At 35.9% G+C, this 10,108-nt stretch overlaps 2 pseudogenes; both read left to right on the top strand.

The window, feature by feature from the left end:
• Positions 1-279: 279 nt before the first annotated feature.
• Positions 280-1,523, top strand: LOC117998847 (annotated as a pseudogene).
• An 8,043-nt stretch (positions 1,524-9,566) lies between these two features.
• Positions 9,567-9,676, top strand: LOC117998935 (annotated as a pseudogene).
• The last annotated feature ends 432 nt before the right edge of the window (positions 9,677-10,108 follow it).

Genomic DNA, 10,108 nt, shown 5'->3' with positions numbered 1-10,108 from the left:
AACTCCTACATTTAACAACCAACCACAGGCTTGATTCTGATATAGGAGATCTATGAAAATTCTGCATTAAATGGGATATTTTTCAAGATTTTATTTATTTGAGAGAGCAGACAGAGAGAGACAGAACATGAGCAGGGGTGAGGGACAAGGGAGAGAACAAGCAGACTCCCCGCTGAGTAGGAAGCCTGATGCAGAGCTCGATCCCAGGACCCTGAGATCATGACCCAAGCCAAAGGCAGACACTTAACCAACTGAGCCACCCAGGCACACCTAAATGGGATATTTTAATGATGCCATTAAAAATATGATTATGAAGGCTTTGTAATAACACTGAAAAAGTTTATAATATACCATTAAGTGGAAAATTCAGGATTCAAAATGTATGCTTTATCTAATAACAATTACACTAGCTCTTTCCCATCTTGCAAGATGGCAGGTGAAAAAGCTGAGAAGCCAGATACTAAGAAGAAACCTGAAGCTAAGAAGGCTGATGCCGGTGGCAAGGCTAAGAAGGGTAACCCCAAGGCTAAAACGCCAAAGAAGGGGAAGCCCCACTGCAGCCGAAACCCTGTCCTTGTCAGAGGAATCAGCAGATATTCCCGATCGGCTATGTATTCCAGAAAGGCCATGTACAAGAGGAAGTATTTGACAGCTAAATCCAGGGTTGAAAAGAAAAAGAAGGAGAGGGCCGCCTGGGTGGCTCAGTTGTTAAGCGTCCGCCTTTGGCTCAGGTCATGATCCCAGGGTCCTGGGATCGAGCCCCACATCAGGCTCCCTGCTCGGCGGGAAGCCTGCTCTCCCTCTCCCGCTCCCCCTGCTTGTGTTCCCTCTCTCGCTGTGCCTCTCTCTGTCAAATAAATAAATAAAATCTTTAAAAAAAAAAAAAAAAGAAAGAAAGAAAGAAAGAAAAAGAAGGAGAAAGTTCTTGCTACTGTCACAAAAACCAGTTGGTGGTGACAAGAACGGTGGTACCCGAGTGGTTAAACTTCGAAAAATGCCTAGGTATTACTCTACTGAAGATGTGCCTTGAAAGCTGTTGAGCCATGGCAAAAAAACTTTCAGTCAGCATGTGAGAAAGCTGCAAGCTAGTATCACTCCCGGGACCATTTTGGTCATCCTCACTGGGCGCCACAGAGGCAAGAGGGTAGTTTTCCTGAAGCAACTGAGCAGTGGCTTGCTACTTGTGACCGGACCTCTGTCCTTCAATTGAGTTCCTCTGTGTAGAACACACCAGAAATTAGTCATTGCTACTTCTACCAAAATTGATATCAGCAGTGTGAAAATCCCCAAACATCTCACTGATGCTTACTTCAAGAAGAAGCTGTGTAAGCCCAGACACCAGGAGGGTGAGATCTTCGACACCGAGAAAGAGAAATACGAGATTACAGAGCAGCGCAAGGTTGATCAGAAAGTTGTGGACTCTCAAATTCTGCCAAAAATCAAAGCTATTCCTCAGCTTCAGGGCTACCTCTGCTCTGTTTTCTCTCACAAATGGAGTTTACCCTCACAAACTGGTGTTCTAAATTTCTTACAAAGAACATAATTAAATAACTGATCCATTAAAAAAAAAAATACACTAAACATACATAGGAACAAATGGGTCTTAGCAATAGAATTAGGGGTGATTTTTTTCATCTTTTACCTAATTATTTGAAGGAGTCATGTTATCATCATAAATGAATACGTAACATATCAAAAATTAGAGGGGGGAAAAAAGTCAATGGATCACCATGCTCTTCAGGATTAAGTTAAAATTCCTTAGGATAGCACACAAGTCCTTCAATCTCCAGACTTGCCTCTTATCCATGTTCTATACCCAAACTACTTATAATACTCCAAATTATAACCTACATTTTCACATACTATTATTGAATATATTATTCCTTTTCCGGAAAAGCCCTTCCCTTAAACGGTCAGCCTGGCAAACTCCCATTCATCCAATAAAATTCAAGACACACCTCTTCTCTGAAGTTTCCCTTGACTACTCCTCCTAGATAGAATTAAGGAAGACTTCTTGCTCTTCACATTCCTGTTGCATTATTTGGTACTTCCATTACAGTAAATATCACACTGTACTTTAACTCTTTGTTGACATACCTGTTCCATTATTCTACAAATACCTGGGGTTAGGTAGAGATGATCTCATTCAATTTTAGAATCCAAAAGGTACTCAAGAAATATTTGTGAAAATAATGAGAGATCATTCTTTGTTATCATTGTTCTTGGATGTCAGTTCCCTATGAAATCCTGACTGAGTTGTTGGGTTAGTTGGAGAGTGGCTGGTTCACTGATTAATAAGACTTGGTCTAAATATACCCAAATATATAGCATAAAACATACCAGTGGAAAAACTTATATGAATACTTTAACCATTTCATAATTCTTCACCTTCTCTGATTATGTCTTCAAAGCTTCTATCAAACTTCAGAGTGACAGATCACTCTGGTCACTAGCCAAAGCAAATAAACAGGAAGCAACTCTGTCCTAGAGTACCCCACTGCTAGAATTCACCGTGCCAAAGAACACCTCTGCATAATTCCTGCTGCTCCTCCCAAACACACTCCCACTCACTCCCATGTCCCATACTAACAGTAAAATACTTATACAAAATAGGGATAATTCTGTAAGTAAATGTAGCAGTTTTTTAGTATATTCAAAACATAAGATACTATATTTAGCATATTTATATGGTACATAAAACATTTTAAATGCAGATTAGTAACTAGAGGTACCAAACAAGGACTCAAAGTGGTTAAATAGTAATTTAGGCCAAAAAAAAGAAAAGAAAAAAAAGAAAAGTTTAATGAGGAAGAATGAAATTGGGATCCTGGGGTCATAACTTCAAATGCCTTTCCTGTACAGTAAAACATTTATGGAATAACCTAGGTACTGAAGTTTTAAATAACAAGAAAATGCATTTAAAAGAATTTAAATCTCAAACTGCATTAGATGTCAAAGCTATTCTATTCCATATACTTGTCATCTGTGATTGTATAATAAATACGTACATCTAAGGAATAACTTCTGGAATAGGCAAACAACATACCACAAGCTGATATCTAAGACGGGTGTGTTACTATACTAGATATCAATAAAAAGTTCTAAGGATGAAATAAATAGCAAAAAGAAAAGGCTTTTCCAGCACCAGCCCTATGCCATCCCATTTCTCATGTCTCCAGTCAAATCCCTTTCTCTTTTGACAGCGTCAGCCTCGTAAGAAGTAAAAATAAATGACTACCTTTAACCAACCCCTCTTGCAAATCTGGCAAAATTCACTCCATCAGCTCTGCTAACAAGAGCTCTAAAGCATTACTATTTGGGCCTAAAGTTTTGTTTGCTCTTTAAGTGAAAATACTAAAAGAATTTCCTCTTCCTAAAAGCCTCTCCCAATCAATCACACTTCAACTCCCACAAATAGTAGTATTTGGAGGTAGGGTAAAGTTAGGTAAGTTATAAAAGCACTGATCCATGAAGTTAGAGGAGAAATTAACACTGAGGTAGGCAAGAAATTAGACATGAGGAATGCAAACTCTGTAAACTCTTTCATTTTAAAGGTCCAATATTTGTTCCTTTTTTTTTAAATTTTATTTTATTATGTTAGTCACCATACATCATTAGATTTTGATGTAGTGATCCATGATTCATTGTTTGTGTATAATACCCAGTGCTCCATGCAGTACGTGCCCTCTTTAATACCCATCACCAGGCAAACCCATCCCCCCCCCCCGCCCTCCCCTCTAAAACCCTCAGTTTGTTTCTCAGAGTCTATAGTCTCCCATGGTTCATCTCTCCCTCCGATTTCTCCCCCTTCATTTTTTCCTTCCTTCTGCTAATGTCCTCCATGCTATTCCTTATGTTCCACAAATAAGTGAAACCATATGATAATTGACTTTCTCTGCTTGACTTATTTCACTTAGCATAATCTCCTTCAGGCCCATCCATGTTGATGTAAAAGTTGGGTATTCATCCTTTCTGATGGCTGAGTAATATTCCATTGTATATGTGGACCACATCTTCTTTATCCATTCATCTGTTGAAGGGCATCTCGGCTCTTTCCACAGTTTGGCTATTGCGGACATTGCTGCTATGAACATTGGGGTGCATATGGCCCTTCTTTTCACTACATCTGTGTCTTTGGGGCAAATACCCAGGAGTGCAATTCTGGGTCATAGGGTAGCTCTATTTTTAAATTTTTGAGGCACCTCCACAGTTTTCCAAAGTGGCTGTACCAATTTGCATTCCCACCAACAGTGTAAGAGAGTTCCCCTTTCCCCACAACCTCTCCAACATTTGTTGTTTCTTGCCTTGTCAATTTTTGCCATTCTAACTGGTGTAAGGTGGTACCTCAGTGTAGTTTTGATGTGAATTTCCCTGATGGCTAATGATAATAATAATCTATGTCTCACTACACAGCCCTTCCCAATTCTACTCCTCACATAAAATCGGTTTCCCCTTAGGAAAGGGACAACTGGCACAAAAACTAGAACCAGGCTGACTTGTAGCAATTAAAATGGAGAAGAGGCTTTCTTTGAAGAAAAAGAGATCTGGGTAGGAAGGGTTAAAGGGAATGTGGTATGGGGAACAGAAATACCAAGCAGGCTGCAAGAAATTAGGTTGGCTGTTTATGCCCACATCTATCAGTCAAGATTTGATTCAATTTGATCAAAGCATGGTGACAAGTCTAGGCCAACTGTCTCAGTTCACTTAACTAGAAGTAATTAACCACTTTAAATAAAGCTGCTCTCACAAGACAGTAGAAGCCAAATAACTCTACAACACAACTGAATCAAAGTTCCATTTTTACAGACAAATTCATGAAGACACACTGTTAAATAAGGAAGCACTATCTCTAAGAAACAGATTCAGAGATGAACACTCTTTGGAGACTGCAGAAGAGACTGACAAAAACAAAATTTATCCTCTGACCATATATTCTGATCCACACTCAAAACTCACACAATTTCATGCCGTACCCAGGTTTAACACAAACACAGAATTCACTTCCCGTCCTACAGATGCAAAGGAAGAAAACTGGACTCTAAGAAAAATTCCTAGATCTGTGTTACACAGGAAAATTGACTGAGTTTTCAACGGGCATTGTGCCTCTGCCTGCCATATGGTGTACCTGACCATATCATCACATACATGAGAAAGAAATGGAACACAGATGAGTCTTTTGTGTAAATTCCTGCTTTTTAAAATATAAAATATTCTATGATGAATCAAAACTCATCATATTTTAATTAACTAAAACTATGCTGCAATATGTTCAAAATGGAACCAAAGACACACTAAAATGCATTAAATGTTAAATAACTTCAGGTTCTGTAGGCTAAATTAGTTTTTTCTAACCCTTGATTTGAATTATAGTCAGCTTCCATTTCCAGTTAAATACTCAGGATGAATGTTCTGTAATAGGCTCCTCAAAAGAATTTTCCAGAATTACATCAAATACATAATTAAATCATTTTAGTATACAACTGAACAAATCAAATTGTGTTTACTGTCACCTGAGAGGTTAAACTGCTAAAGTCAATAGGGGCAATGCTGAATATTGCAAGCTTCTGCATTAATGTCAGTGAAGATCTGTTCCACCCTTCCATCAACTGTAAGAAACCACTGAGCTACACTAGGAATTAGGTAATGTAGGAATGGACAGAGTGAGTAACAGTCACTGGCTGGTTGTCCTAATTCCCTACTACATATCAGTCTCCCTGTTTTGAAGAGGGAGCTGAAAAGCTAGCTTAGTAGAGAAAGAGGTCAATAACAAAATTCCCTCTCCTCTCTTCACTCCCCATCATGCAGCTGGCACTGTTCACTCTGGCAGACACAGCTCCCTGAACATAATGGTGCAATCACCGCTTCAAACATCATTACTAGCTAAAATAGATAACCCACTTGCAACTTGACTATTTTTATAGATATAACATTTTCATTACAGTTTAAATGCTCTATTTGTGATTTATTCCATTTAACCAATGCAGTTTCCCTGAAAGTGAGTACCTTATCAGAGCCCCAATAACCACAATTACCCAAATAGTTGTGAAAATTACACTTCCGAGGTGCCTCTTATCTCCTTGTACCCATCACCAAAAACTTCATGAACTGAATCCTAAATCTGAAAAATTTGTAAACTCTCTGGTTTATATGTCTTTGGTGACTAGAAACTATTTTCCCCTACTTCTTACAAATCTACTTTTTCACGTGGGGGTCTTAAGAACTGGATTCTTTATGTTCAACAAAAGTTTACTAAATATGCTTTACCTGTGATCCTTTGAGTCATGAAGAAAAGTAAATTTGAGACATAAAACTTTTTATTGCTTTATTAAAATACAAATAATTCTTAATCTAGACTCACTAAGAAAGAAATGATTCAATATACATTCTAAATAGGAATTACTTTTGTTTAGATTAAAAGGTAGTTATGTCAAAGGAAGACACTTGAAAAGGTTTGCAGCTGTCTCATGAAAGATGTTAAATAAAATGAAACTTCACATACAGTGTGGAGCGAGAAAAGGAAGGAGGTAATTCGAGTACTCTGGTGAGCTCTAAGGAGCTCAGATTTCGTTAAAGACAAAAGGGGTGGATGAGAGAGAGGTATAACTGAAGACAAACACAAAAAGCATTTACCTGGGAAAATGTTAATGTCCCTTTCAATGAAGTTTGAAAAAGATAAGTATAAAAAGTTCACTTCTATAACAGATAATGTAACCTTAAGCTCTGACAGACCATAAGAGAATTTCCTGTGACATCTAACAATGCCAAGAATTTGATTCTTCCCAACTTCTATTTTGCTTCTATCATCTCTAGTGAGAATCATTTTCAAACCAAAAAATATAAACAAATGATGTTGGGAGATTACTGAAATTTCAAAAAGGCAGAGATCATAACAGACATTTTAAATGAATGTAAGTATTCAGACCCAGAAGAAATAGGTTCAAGGGGGAAGAAGGAATTTGCATCAGTACTAGGCATCATCAACAGTTCATATAGCTGTAAACAAGCTATAATAAAGTAGCCTGATTTGGGTGGAATTTATAGAGTTACTACTAGAAATAGATCAAAGGAATGCCATAAACAGGACACAGCATGAATTCAGAAGGGCAATGGATAAAATACCTCATAATATTCTCATAGGCATATTAGAAGTAGCTGAATGAGAGTTCTATTAAGTGGCTTCAATGCTGGTAGAAATACCATGTGTAAAGTTTGCTGCTTTTAAATTTACAGTAAGCTAAAGAAAGGTTCTTTAGGGATTATATCATCATGTGTTGAATTCCAATTATAGAAAACATGCTTATTAAATCTACAGATGATGCAGAGAAGAAAAGTTAATATGCTGGAAGATAAACTCAAGAATCAAAAAGATCTAAATAGATTATAAATATAGGCTAAAACAAGGAAGATATAATGTAATAGGACTAACTTAAGTTCAATCAACACTTTTACAAGAATGATAGGGAAACCACTGCTTCACAAGTCACTGAAAAAAATACTTGGAAGTTTTAAGTATCTGCTCAGTGTGAGCCAATGTCATTATATACCTCAGTAAAACTGGCCTGTATTAAGGTATGTCTTAAATCAATAATAAAAAGATAATAATTTCATTGTATGATGTTTTAAATAGCTGGTATTTTGATTACATAATACATCTTCATTTTAGAATACTGAAAAATGTAGATAGCAAAAATAAAATAAAGATCACCCACAATTCTACCACTCAAAGATGAATACTACTTTTTACATTTCGGTGTTTATCATTCCGGACTTCTTAATGCACATTATAAATTTTCACACACACTTATTTTTTCTTTAAAAAAAAAAAAAGGATCATGCTACAAATGCTATTTTGTAACCCGTTTTTTTGTTGTTTTTTTTTTTAATTCAACAGTATATCAAGTCCCAGTATATTTACTCTGGTCAACTGATATTTGGTGCATTTTGTTCATTTCTGCTCACCACCTTTACGAGAGTCATTGCAGAATTTGAGAATATGCAAAGAAGTAAAAAGAGAATAGTGAAAAGCATGAAAATCTAACTTCACCTACACTCCATTGCCAACTAGTACCAACTGCTGGAAATTACAGGGAGGAGGATTTCAACTCGATATAAGGATAACTTTTTTAATAATTAGAGCTGTCCAAAAAAATGGAATGGATCTAGTCATTTAAGGATTTTACAAGGCTAAAATAACTAACTGGTAAAGGGTGTTACAGGTAATTCCTCTAGGTCAGAAGTTGAATAAAAGGCCCCATTTTATTTGCACATTCTGTAATTCTAATGGAAATTCTACTAAAGAAATTTACTCCATGTCCAATATGAAACAAATCTTCAGTAATCAAGATCTTAAGAAATAGAGTCAAGTGCTTTAAAGCTGCAGGAGAAATAATAACACTAATGATAAACACCAATGTGCTAAATGCTTTGCTTTCATTTCTATTTCACTTAATTCTTACAACTATATAATAGGTACTATTATTATTCCCATTTTATAGAACAGGACAGTGAGGCTTAGGTTTTTATATTTATTGAAGGTCATTCTTACTGTTGCTGAAAATGCAGTGTCACCCAAGCATACCTGATTCCCCATCAGGTAGCTACTGCTCACTTAGTAGGCAATTATGTCATCAAAAGCATCTTCAGAAAAGTTCTTATCTAGTGATCCCTCAAAAGTCTGTCATGAGATGTTTATTGTTGTTGTAATTAGGAAAACAATTAAGGATTTTTAAGTCAAATTATTCATAGCAAAAAAAGAGGCTAAGCCAGTATCTTAAATTTTCATGAATCAAACAGATTCAATGAATAAGACTCAAGATGTGGAAAAGCAAATTTAAATCACATAACTTCAGATCTTTGCCATTACTAATTAAGTGACCTTGGGCAAATCCTTAATCTTCCTAACTCTTCAGTCCCGTGAAATGAGGCTCAGCCAGTTAAAGCTGATATAAGAATTGAATGAGATGATATACATAATAGCACAGGATCTGACACGATTATTACACAACACAAGTAATAAAGGCAGGGAGGAGGCAGTGGCAAATCTATTCTGTAATTCATTCCGAAGTATTTAAAAATGCCCAAGTATCATTATGTTTGAAGAGGAAGAGGTCACATTTCCATCATTCTGTAAATAAATTTCTGATGACAATCATTTGTGAAAAAAGTAACAACTAAATTAAATGTGCCTTCTTAGGAATTTCAATTTATGCAAAGGATCACCCAAAGAATACAATTTCAACCCTCATTTTCTTCAAAGACATTGCTTTAGTTGTTTATTCAGTATGAGACAGATTCAAGTTTAAAGGTTACTGGTTTTGATTTTGACTTTTACAACTTCAAACTACTCCAATGAACCCATGTTTTTTAGTTTTGTTCTCTAGGCACATTTCTGTTTTAGAGCTACCACTCTTACCTCTGGAAAAAACAGCAAAAGGGAAAACCTCTTATTCAAGAAGTATGTTGTGGGTTACAATTTTGAAATTTTATCTTATTTAATTCCTAAAATTTGCCATCTATTCTTTTTTTAAATGGCACAACTGAGAAAGTGTTTAAACGATGTTTACCCCATCGCTTCTCGGCCTTTTGGCTAAAATCAAGTGTAGCATCTGTTCTTATCAGTTTAAAAGATGTTTACCTTAACTTCTATCAAAAAGATAGGCTTTTTAAAATACCATTTATCTCAATAAAATTTACTGAAGTTCTCACTGTTCTCAAAGAATTCCTTAGTGTTTTTCCAAAAGAACTGATTACTTAGAAACCTCTTTCAGAATATATGTTTCTGGCCATAATCATTCTTATAACTAATTCAATCAACTAGTAAACATATTTATTTTATCTGCAACTTTAAAGCCATAACCAGATAAACGGCTTTTATATAAATTGGCAATTATTAGAGCTATAATCTGAAATATGTCCACACTATTTGCATTTTAAAGTGAAAATTACTTAACAAGAGAGTACACACAAGTCATCACTTCTAAGATCAACAAAAAAAAGTCCCATAATTCATTGATCTGAACTATCATTCCAATAAAATGTCACTATTAACAAGTATAGATGATCACATATGGAGCTTTTTAAAATCCCATCAACTATTTGCCAACTAAAT

The sequence above is a fragment of the Mirounga leonina genome, unplaced genomic scaffold (assembly GCF_011800145.1).
Source record: "Mirounga leonina isolate KUSES-001 unplaced genomic scaffold, KU_Mleo_1.0 Mir_418, whole genome shotgun sequence".
Lineage (NCBI taxonomy): Eukaryota > Metazoa > Chordata > Mammalia > Carnivora > Phocidae > Mirounga > Mirounga leonina.
This window is presented reverse-complemented; position numbering and strand designations above follow the sequence as displayed.